Source organism: Teleopsis dalmanni, chromosome X (genome assembly GCF_002237135.1).
Source record: "Teleopsis dalmanni isolate 2A chromosome X, ASM223713v2, whole genome shotgun sequence".
Lineage (NCBI taxonomy): Eukaryota > Metazoa > Arthropoda > Insecta > Diptera > Diopsidae > Teleopsis > Teleopsis dalmanni.
In genome coordinates, this window is record NC_051848.1 from 81,762,484 (window position 1) to 81,774,908 (window position 12,425).

The window sequence follows — 12,425 nt, forward strand, 5'->3', positions numbered from 1 at the left end:
TTCTTGATATTTTTGTTTGAGATCTCGGGAATTAGTACATAATGGTATTTAATGTGACTCAATTTGCTTGGTATTTATTTAAAATTTAAATTATAATTTTAATTAGATTCAAATATATATGAATATATATACCAAGTTATTGATGGTGATAATTATAATGTTAATATATTTCCATTTATGTAGTCGTCATATATTTGCTCAAAATTTTTATATTGAATTTTTTGTGACTCCTAATAAGTCTTCTTCTTATTTTTATTTCAGTTCTCGCGATTTGCACGAATTATGCTCATAAAAGAATGATGTTGTCCTGTAGAGAAGGCATTGTTCACATCTAATTGTGCCATTGCAGTTTCCGATCACAATAACGTCATTATAGTAATGTTTTATTTTCGTTAATGTCGGAATTAGTACAATTAGTATACTCCCTGCTCAAAAAGTATCCGGATTTTGTTTGCAAAATCGTATATTACTTTTAAAGATAAATACTTTAAAAATGTTGGTTGTTCTAAAAAAAGTGGATATAAACAGGACCTTAAATTATTTTAATGAAAGTTAAAGGCAGAGCTGAATAAAAAAGCTCTTTGATTTTATTTATAGAGTTTTCTTCAAAAAAATTGACAAGGAAGTCTGAAATGTCATTTATCTTGAAAGCACGATTCATTTAGAATCATTTTTGAAAAATTTTTTTGAAATGTAGTTTCAAGTTTTGTCCACTTTTCTCTTTGATGTTTGTGCACTTATTTCTGTTAGATAAAAGTAACAACTCCAGTAAATTGTGTTTCTTTAGTTATGAAATTGATTGGTACTAATTGACCAAAATTAGTAGAAAGAGCGATACACCTTTGAAGAAAAGATCCTTCCGAATAAATTACGAAATTATGCAACTAAAGAAACAGATAAGAACTCGTGTATGTTGATGCGTATAAACTGGTGCTGTTCGGTTTCACGAAGTATTCGGAGAATCCGATTAATCGGATAGTAAACAAAGTCTCCTGAGTTCAAAGAAATCAGATTTTCTGAAAATTCGGAGTCTTCAAATATGTGAATTTTTTATTATTATTCGCAGTGAAATTATTTGTAGACTTCCAGAGCAAAATTTAAAGGGAGAGCATATTTTTTTACACTTCACAATTTCTTTAGATTTTTGTTTATTGTAGGACAGAAATTGGCAACATTTTTAATACTTAGGTTAAGTGAAGTTTATATTCTGTTTAGTAACAGTATTTACATTCAACAAGAGGCCAGAAGAATCGCAATCAATTTGATTCGTTGGAAATCTGAATTTGCATGTAATTTTAAGTTGCAAATTGTACAGCAGCCAAATTTATAAGATTGATGTACTTATTAGATTTGATTTTATCTTATTTAAACATTTTGATAACAAGAAAAAATGAATTTTAGTGTAATGTCATGAGCATGCAATTCCAGAAATTTATTTCGAAAAATACAAATACTTGAAATACTTTAAATTAATTGTATTTTGATTTGAATTTGTATTTCTAGTAATACTTTTTAATAAAATTGTGACTGTTTGCATCTGCAACTGCTCATTTCGATGCTAATCATTTAAACAAATCTGAAGTCTCAACCTGATTTTAATTTGCATACAGAAATTGCGCGCCTTCTACCGAAAATCAGCTTATCTGCAGCATCGGGAAAAGTTTGTTGCTGACATCTTTTGCTCTGCCGTTGCTTATCTTTTCACTGGTGATTTGCTATTGTCAGAGAGCTGTCATAGACGTGGCAGTAAAAGTTGCTGGCACTGCCATTGGCGTGCAATAAAATATTCCATGCACCAGAGCCCTTCTTATAATTCTATTTGGCAGCTTTGCTTAAGAAGTTTCTTACAAATTTTAAAACTTTTACTGAACTGAAGAATTTATTTTTTTAAATTTAATAAAATCGCAGCGAAATCAACAACAACCTTTAGGGAATATTGTAAGACTTTTGCACAAATATAGAGAGTGCTGAACAATTTTTCAAATAAACAAGTATCAGTAATTTTAATTTGTATTACAGCTAGTTTCATCAAATAAACAAATCTTATATTAAATTAAGTCATGGATTCAAGTGGGAAAGTAGTTATTTACAGAACTGAAATAACTACAGAAAAATGGGATTAAGTGATTTCAACTAATATTTATTGAAACGATGATGATATTCTGTGACTTATAGATCAATTATTCTAAACAAGTAATAAAAAGATATTCTCAGCATGTTTCCATCTATGATAAATTCACAAACATGTTGTAGAGAATATTAATTATTTTTAACTGCAATCGTTACAGCCTTCTGAATAATATCAGTTTAAAAGTCATCTAGAGCTTAAGAAAACAATAGTGACAACATAAAAAAAATTAATTAGTTTAAGCTATTCTACATAGTTGTAATCTTACAGGACAATAAAGGCACAACACAAAAAAACGAGAAAATATCAGTGTCTATTACAATGATATAGTTATTGTACCACCATTTATTTTAAGGGTGTTCGGTTTGGCAGAAAAGAGATACATACTTCTATTTATACAATTATGATTCTTCTTTTTTGCTTGATCAAATGCGAGTTAATGTCTAAAGCATTTCCACTCAATAGTGTCTGTGAGTACTTCGATAGTACACTGCAATTAGAGCTCCGTTGAATTCTGATAATAAGTTATTCAAATGATTTCACTGAAGTATACTTTAAGATCCAGTATATCTTCCTGACGGAATATATCGTGCATTTGATTTGAAAGATTGCGATGTTGAATTAGTCTGCCTTTGACATACTATTACATACTCTCGAATAAAATTATGCGAAAACAGGGCAGGATATCAAGTTTAGCTTTATCGAAACTTAGATACCCTTTGGATAGAATTCTAAATCTATAGCGAGGTCTCATTCATATGAAAAAATATACAAATATATAAAATGTATATATAATATATATATATATATATATATACAATAGATATATATACATATATATATATATGTATACAGATAGAGATATAATCTCATATATATATATGTACAATGGCACTTCTAATAACTTATGAATATAATATATTATAATATATAACAATACAAGGGATTACAAAGAGCTGATATATATTTTTTGTTGAAGTTTATATCTTTTCTTTGCTAAATTAAAAAGTAAAAAAATTTTTAGCAGAATAATATAAAAGTAATCTAAATTTAGAAGTTTTTTAAGACATGTTAAACATGTTCCAAAACCACCAGTTTATTTGCAAATTATTTATAAATCAAATGTTTGTATATTATCTTACGGAAATATAGGTACATTATTGACGAAACTTTATTTAAATATTTTTATTAAAAATAAAGCAAACTCATGACGTATTTTTCAATTTATATGGCGGCTATATAATATAGTTGTCCGATTTCGGTTAATCCGACACGTGATCAAGATCCACAACCACAGTTATGTGTGTAAAGTTTGTGTGATGTGAAGTATGTTAGAATTGAAAGGCAAATTGGTTTCATAGTTGGTTAAATCGAATAATATTTTGATCGAATCAGATATTTTGACGAAATTACTTATCTGAACATCAAAGATATGAAAAAGGAAATTGAAATTTATAACATATAATTTATATTCTAAATATAGTTCATGTATAAGTTTAGTGCAAAACCATTATAATTTCAATTTATACAAAAAAAAAATTATTCTAATAACACACATAATTTTTAGAGGCATATGAACTGTTACATATGATTTTCACCATCCCAACAAGATTAATTTATTATTGTTAAAGTGTACTTTATCGCAGTTAAAAGCGAGATTTCGATTTCTTTAGTACGACTTATAGATAAACGGATTTTAGTAGAGGTAGTTCTTTTAAGCATCTAGTTTAACTGCACTATATACCGATAAAAATATTTTCTTAAGATGTCCAGGTTTTATAACCCACGATTTTGATGACAGAAATTGTTCTGGGCAGTACCGGGTTAAGGTTGTAGACCGTTTACATCGTCTACACAAAAAAAAACTACATATCTCAACTAGCACCAACTGTATGTGTTATTCTTACATAAACGACGATTAACACAGACAGTGCGTTTACTTTTTATATGTGTTTTCATATAAAAAATTCTAACTTTAAGGCTATATGTCTTAGAAATCAAGCAATGTAGTGTGATGGCAGACATTCGATAAATGGGAGTAGTAACCATTTATAGAATGAAATACTAATATTTAATATATGAATATACAGGGTTGCTGACAAAAATTGCAGCAAACTTCGCTCCAATCTAGCTGTTAAACCAATAATGACAGAAAGCTCAAAAGCTCAAGCGTACGAAGGCATTTTGATTTTTGCAGGAAATAAATTTTGTGTGATGGAGTTCAAAAATGCTTTTGTGATTACTTAATGTTTGGCTAGGAGAACACAAGTGGCTATCACTCAAGCCTTTCAACACTTAAATGTGAACAAATAATTTGTATCTCATCCCATAGCTCGATACCGTGATGATGGTAGCGTTGCCTGACGCCCAAAAAATGGACCAAATTAAAAACACAGTAACACCAGAAATGATTTGTAAAATGAAGAAGCTAACTGAGTGAAACCCATCAATGGCTAAAGCCATTGAAGTTGGAAAAAGTGTGTGATCTCACCGTTAAATAAAAAAGTTAGAGTGGAAAGAGTGTTTGTTCGTTTGGCCGAAGGTGGTGAGTTGCCGAATTTGGCTTTTTCTGATGAGTCACTATTCGTAATTGAGCACTACGTAAACAAGCAAAATGATCAAGTTTAATTGTCAGAGAGGTTAGTTGAAAATTTAAACATGGCCATCAGAAACCAGGTGCCATCAATGATGATAGTGTGGGCTACCGTAACGTCATAAGGCCGCTCTCCGCTCGTGTTCATTGAGCGTAGGGTAAAAATAAACGTCCAAATCTCTCGGAAAATAGTTTTAGAGTGAGCATTAAAGCCCTGGACAGATGAGCGTTCCGGTCACAGGCGTTGGGTATTCCAACAGGATCAACACAGTGGCCACCGTGTTCACCTGATATAAACCCTTTAGATTTCTTTAGATGGCACAAAAAAATACTAACATGTCGAATTGTCTAAAGCAAGCACTAAGTCGAGAATAGGCCAAAATACCCCAGAGCTATTTGTTGGCAGCGTGCGATAGCACCTCAAGCTGGAAACAAAATGAATTAACTTAAACATTTAAAGTTTTTTCTCATATTTTTTTATTTATCTTTCATTACATTTTACAAAAATAAACAAAATAGAGCGTTTTACTTCGTTACAACTTTCGTCAGTAACAGGGTTACTATATAATATTATTTGTAAAAATTAATAAAATTAAAAGAAATTTTTTTTTAATTGAATGTTATGTGATATAACAAAATATGTACACGTATAAAAATTGATTTATATTAAATAAATGACTAACAACAAATAAATTAAAAATAATTTAATTTTAATTTCAGGACAGTTTACTTAAACTAATCGCGGTATATTTGGCACTATTAACTTATATGGTATATAAACAATAGAATGGTAAGTTTAGTTTCTTTCATTCAGTTTATAAATCATATTGAATGTTTCGTTACGAATTACTAGAATACATCAAAGTTAAGAGTAATGATATTAATTTCAAATCTAAACTGAAAAGTTACTTTTTTCACAAAGTATATTCAATTTCATTATATATCTTTGTAAATGATTTTGGTTCTAATTTATCACGGTGACCCTGTGATTACTTTAAGTATTTTTTATTAATATCTTCGCAACATTTCAATATCTGTTGGTTTTGCCAAAAATTTGGAGCACAAATCTCAAAATGAGTTCTGTGTAACAGAAGCTTATACTTCAAACTTCTGAAAGATTGTCTATTGAACAGATGTTTGACCAGCAAAGAAATCAAACAGCTTTTTATTTCAATAAACTTTATAAGGGGGCACAATAGACCCTCTTGTGGCCAATGTGTATACAAGTTTTTTAGATCTGTTCTATTTAATGGTGAAATCAATTTTATTAAGAAACTTTTTAATAGAGAGGTTTCGATAAGTAGTGAACTACAAGAACAAAAATTTTTTTGTTTTGTATTACAGTCAAACTTCTATAACTCGAAGTCGAATTTTGCAAAGAAAAGGAGACTACGAGTTAGAAAATTTTTATAAATTTTTTTATTTTTGTTTTATTTTTGAAAGAAATTAGAATTATATTTTAAGACATTTATTTAAAATCAAATACAGCATCGAAGTTATAGTGAAGTAAAATAATTAGAAATTAGTATTTGGGATTTTAATTTTTTTTCTTATTTTCAGTAAGAAGAGATTTCAATTTATTCCAAGCCTTATAGTGATCATCAGTTGGAGAGAGTATCATTCGTTTGTAAATAAAAATACAAAATTCCTAAAGAGTCTTCTACTTCATTCTTGGAAGGCTAAAGAACAATTTCATGCACCGAACCCTCTTCATTACTTTCCGTTCCGCTTAGAATCGAATCCACTAATTCGAAGCTATAATGCTGAATAATATCATCATTTATAGGAAGGCTTTATGTTCAAATTTCATTGTCAAGCTCAATATAATCGTTAAGAAAGAAGCAGAAAGAAAGAAAAAATTAAACATTTGGTTTCGAAAACGGGACTTCCCCTAACAGCAAAATGCATTTATATTTGAAACAAAAATTCAACTTATTGTCTGTACTTTCCCATATTCCTATTGGCACGTGACAATATTTTTATTCTAGTTATAGAGAAATTCGAGTTATAGAAGTTCAAGTTATGGAAGATTGACTGTATTTGTAATTCCAGAATAAAAAATACACCCCCACGTGGTGGAAGTGTGTTAAGGTCTTTAGCAAAATTGTAAAATATATTACAATTTCTTTAAAATTTTAATAATGATAACTAGTCTCTGTTTAGCTATTAAATACCCATAGGTAGGTATTTTAGGAAATAATTCACGACTTGGTCATTTTATATTCGTAATGAAAATCAATCAATCAATATCATGACATTACTATTGTTCGTGCGAGTTATTCTATTCATTTATTTCGATTTGTTTATTCGCTTGCATTCCAGTCCTGCACAGTTACTCCCGAAAAATGCAATTCAAATGCGCTAACATTAGCGCCTGAAACAACAACATTTATTATTTAGAATTTATCAAACGTTAACTGCAAATGCAATTACTTGTTGTTGTATTGAAAAGAGTGGGGCGAAGAAAGCGACCTGCAATTCAAAAGAAAGTGCTTTAGTCGAACATAATTTGCCAAGGCGCACTCAATTTCCACTTAAACTTTCTGCCACTGCACGTTTTGTGTGCAGTACACAAAAGTACACAAAACACAACACAACACAAGAAGAAAACAAAATAAAGTAAAATAGTTGTTATTTATTTATTATTTATTTCACTACTGCTTTATTGCACAAACACACATACATATAACATATATTTAAGTTAGTGGCTGTACATATATTTTTTGCTGTTAACAGTAAAAAATACAACAACAACACAAAGTCAGTTTCAGTTGCACTACATTTTTGGCCACTGTGCATTATTGAATGCCCGCCCACATAAACCACTTTTTGATAGTGGGCCCTGTTGTTAGGCAGTGTTTGTGAGTGTGTGCTGTGTGTAGTGTTTGCGTATTTGTTGTAATTGTACTTCAGTAGTCTTGTGTGCATTAGATCAAGAATATGTTGCAAGTATTGTAAATATTCCCTTTATTTCTTATTATTATCTTTATTTTATTTAAGCATTTAAACTTTTTCTTTCTCTCTTCAGATATTTTGTTTTCTTTTTGTATTACAAAATAACTTCAGTGCTGTTTTACCAATGTTTACGAATGTTTTGTGGTACTCTCATTGTCTTTTTTTTTGTCGTTTCTTTGGCCTCCTCTACTACCACATTTTGTACGAGCATTGTATTGGCTTGTATAGGTAAGTGTAAGCGCAAATTGTAGCAAATACTCATTGTAAACATGCAAATATATGTATGTATATGTCTTGGAATGGTGTAAGAAAACTTATGCCGTCGGCAAGAAAATTTTTTTCATTGACTTACACGTAACGAGATATACAATTTATTTGCGTTCGTGTGTGTGTGATTGTTTGCATTTCATTTTCGTTTTGGTTTTTATTAACAATTTTTTTCCACACTATGTTAAGCATGCAAACTGATTTTAAAGTGTTTTTTTCTTCGGATTTCAGTGCATTTTTAGTGCTTTTTGATTTTATGGAGTCAATGTGCCATTTAGCGCAATGAAAAGTTCTTGTTTTGCACGCCAAACGATCGATATTCACTTTAAAAACGGTTTTCAAATCATATTAACAGAAAAAGTCAAAGACATTTTAATTAATATAAAAATAAGCGACTAGAATATACATACGGCCGCTCCGAAGTGTGGCAAAAAACAACAAGTCGCTTGCTTAAACTCGCTAAGCGACATATTGTTACAATCTGTCAAGTATTATGTTTTCGTAAAGAGCAAATCTTACATACGTAATAAAAATAAATAATAAACTAAAAGCAGAAAATTTTGAATTATTATTTTACAACAAATTAAAAATACATTACTGTACTTATGTATTAATAAGTATAGTATAAAGTGCTTTTTAAATATACCTTCTTAATGTGTTCTTATATATTTTTGGATATATTTAAAATATTTATTTTCTACAATTTTGCATATTTTTTAAATATTAAATTTCCACGATTTTCAAATTTGTGAAATTTTTTAATTTTGACTGAAATATTAGTTGAAATTTCTAATGAAGGTTCAAAATAGATCGCTTATCCCTTTGGTAACATTTTTTTTTACAGTCTCTTATATGTTTTTCCACTTCATACCTAGTCGCTTAGACATAAAAAACAGTGTTGTTCTTTTTAGGTACAAATTCGCGACTTTAAACAAGCGTGAATGAGTTTTTCGCTACACTTTGCGGCTGGATACACTCAACATTATAAAATTTGATATAGTTATGTGATAAACTATATTGAGCACAAACAAATTGGACTCAAGATATTAATATGTGTACTCGGTCGCTCCTAAAGTCTGTTGCAAAGCCCCAAATTTTATTTTCTCCGGTCGCTCCGAGTACTAAAGTCTCGTGCTAAAGTCTCTTGCAAAGCCCCAAATTTTATTTTCTAATTTGCAAAACAATGACATTACTCTCTACAGACTAGTTATAAATTCCCTAATCATTTAAGGGACTTAAGAAAAAAGTGTTACCAGTACACTATTTCTATTTGCAACGTTTATTCATTGGAAATTTTGACAAATGTTTCAATCATCTGTCAATAGTTTACAAAATATACAAAAGTAATATACAAAAGTAGATAATAATTGGTAAAGAAAGTATTTTTAAAAAACACATTAAAGTTTTTAACTTGTTAGTTGATAACAAGTTTGTACTTATTGTGACATAAATATTATTAATTGCAATTAATTTTTTCGAAAAAGGAAATGTCAAAATATCCTATACTGTTAGCAATGCTTTTAATATGCTATTCATTTTAGTTGTAAATAGTTTAATAGTAATATTTTAGTGTATACATAACTTAGTTTGTCTTGCATTTTACATATATACATAAGAATTACGCCATTTGCGAAAACATAATCTGTCAAATGATAGTGATGCTAACGTGCAAGAGACAGTAAGAAACTTTAGCAAGGGACTTATTATTTTTTGCCGCTCTTTGGAGCTGCCGAATAAATCTAAATTATAACATACATTTTATCTTTTTCGAAGTTATTTCAACTGTTATATAATAACATAATAATATCTGACATGCCAATTTTAAGTACTATCTGTCACATTGTTTATTTATGTATAGAGGTCTTTAGCAGAAATTTAAATTTCACGCTTGTGTCATTATTGGATCTAAAACCTTTTGGTGCAAGAATATGGCCACGCGAGGGTGCTATATTGGAGGGTGTCTCCTAACATAGGGGCTTTAAAACTATTAATACAGCTTAACTAGCCATGAGCATATTCAGGAAATGAACGTAATGAGCTGAAAAACAAACAATTCCGTCTAATATAAACAAACAAACAATATAATATATTAATTTCTTGTTCAATATCTATTATTTTATAATTTATCTTAATCTTTTTCTTCATTTTAAAAATGATTAGTTATTACTGTATATGATTGCCTAATACAGAACTGAGTTCAGTCCAATTCACATCAAGGATGGTCTGTGACTACTACACATCTCTAAAAGAGATGTTGACGCAGTTCAATATTTCTCTAATCTGGGTTCCCGGTCATAGGGATATTTTCGGCGATTGCAAAGCAGATGAGCTAGCCAGACGAGATGCTTCAGGGAACCACTCGGAACACCTAAACAATCTGGGCATATCGTTGACATCATGCAAATTGATATTGAGTTCTTCCTTTGTCGAACTTTTTAACAAAAGACGACGCGACGCTGCGATATGCAGGCATCTGTATGCAATGTGGCCACAGACCAACAATAGAAAATCGAAATCTCTCTTAGAGATGTCCCGTAGAGATATCAGTCTTGTAGTAAGTTTACTAACAGGTCATTTTATTCTAGGTAATCATGCTAGGAGACTGAATCTACCTTTCAACCATTTTTGTCGCAGTTGTGGTGAGGATGAGGAAAGTGCCTCCCACTTGCTTTGTTTCTGTCCGGCACATGCGCAGCGTCGCCTTAAATTTTTGGGGCTTTCTTTTTTGAGGATCTTGACGAACTTCGAGACCTCCCTCTGTATAGCATCATAAGCTTTATTAAAGGTTCTAGATGGTTTTAGCCTATGGGTTCTCAATAATACGGTATCACAATGGGCCTATAGGCCTAAGTGGATCCTTCTGGGGTCGCCGGTACAACCTAACCTAACCTAATACAGAACTGTATATAAATATAAAATATAACAAAATTTGCAACAACAACCATGTTGTTGCGCATACTGTCGGAATTTCTTTTTATATTGATATATTAGTGATAAAAAAAATTAAATTTATATAGACATGATGGCTAGAGGTATTACTATCCCAATACAAGGAGTCCCAAAAAGTTCATATCTTCAGAAACTTCCACGGAGGGTTTCTCATGGTATGGGCTGCAATTGGGTATAATGGAAAGTTTCCTATTCATTGTAGAGCTCCTATAAAGAGAACTAGTCTTTATAAAAACTTAAAGACTTAATAAAATTCAGAAAAATTTTTTCCTTTAACAAAATAATTTTCTTCTAAATTTAAACTGATATTAATTAATAAATAACACTTGAACTTAAGAAAAAAGTACGAAGAAGCAGCATTAAAAGAGACATAGAAAATAGCTCATGACGAAAAATTAAAAATAATAGTAAATACTTGATCCAAGTGATCCTATTTATTGTTGCTATATAGAAACCAGAATATTTACTATGAAGAGCATTTCGGAGTTATTTCAATTGTTTAATCACATCCGAAATTAACAAACATTACACACAATAATTTTGTTTGCATATACATAAGGAGTATACTTATATACATAAATATTATACTACATAAAATATGTATACTTTTCAACTCGTTTTTTTTATATAATGAGCAACAGACCATTGTTTATTTTCGACAGGATAACTACCTGGCATAAAATTGAGTATATGAGTAAGAATGAGCAAGAATATACTTTAGACTGAATTTCAGTGAGTAATACCGAAGACAACTGTAGAAGAACTTAAACATTTCCAGTTGTCATATGGATTATAGCGCAAGTGGAAAGATTCACAGCTGTTTATAGAAATAACCTTTATAACAGAAATTCCATTAATTTTGTAATAATAAAATTTCTTTTTATATTTGTATATATTATGTATATCTGTGTGCAATAATAACAGTTGTATCACGCAAAGTATTTCACCGTAAACCTTAATACTTAAAATGAAACCTGAGACGTTTTAGTTATAAAGTATATTCTTTGTACAGAAACTAGCACATAACTATAAATAGTTTTTTATAACAGATATATGGTGTGCACGTATATATATAATAAAAAATACGGTATACTCTCGATAATCTGGATAATTATATGTTATGGCATGTTTAATTTAACGAAAAATGTTCCGATTACCGAGAGATTCTTATTTTTAAGTATCCAAAAAATTGTGTGGGATGAAATAATTTATATATATATTAGTTCTTAACAAATTCTCTAAAATCAAGGTAATTGTATTTACATTAAACAAAGAACTTGTTTTTTATTTCTCCATATATATCAATTTTTCGACTTTTATATTTTATTAAAGTGACTAATAAAGTACCACCAAAATAGGTTTAAGATTCAAAATTGGAAATAACAAGTTTGGTCCTTATAGACATGGTTGGTTGGTTCGTTGCAGTGGCAGGCGATTAGGCAACTTCGCCGTTTTGCTACCATATTCCTCATAAAAACCCCTAGTATAAAGGAGTAGAATCTAAATCCATCCCGTCAAATTTAGATAATTTAA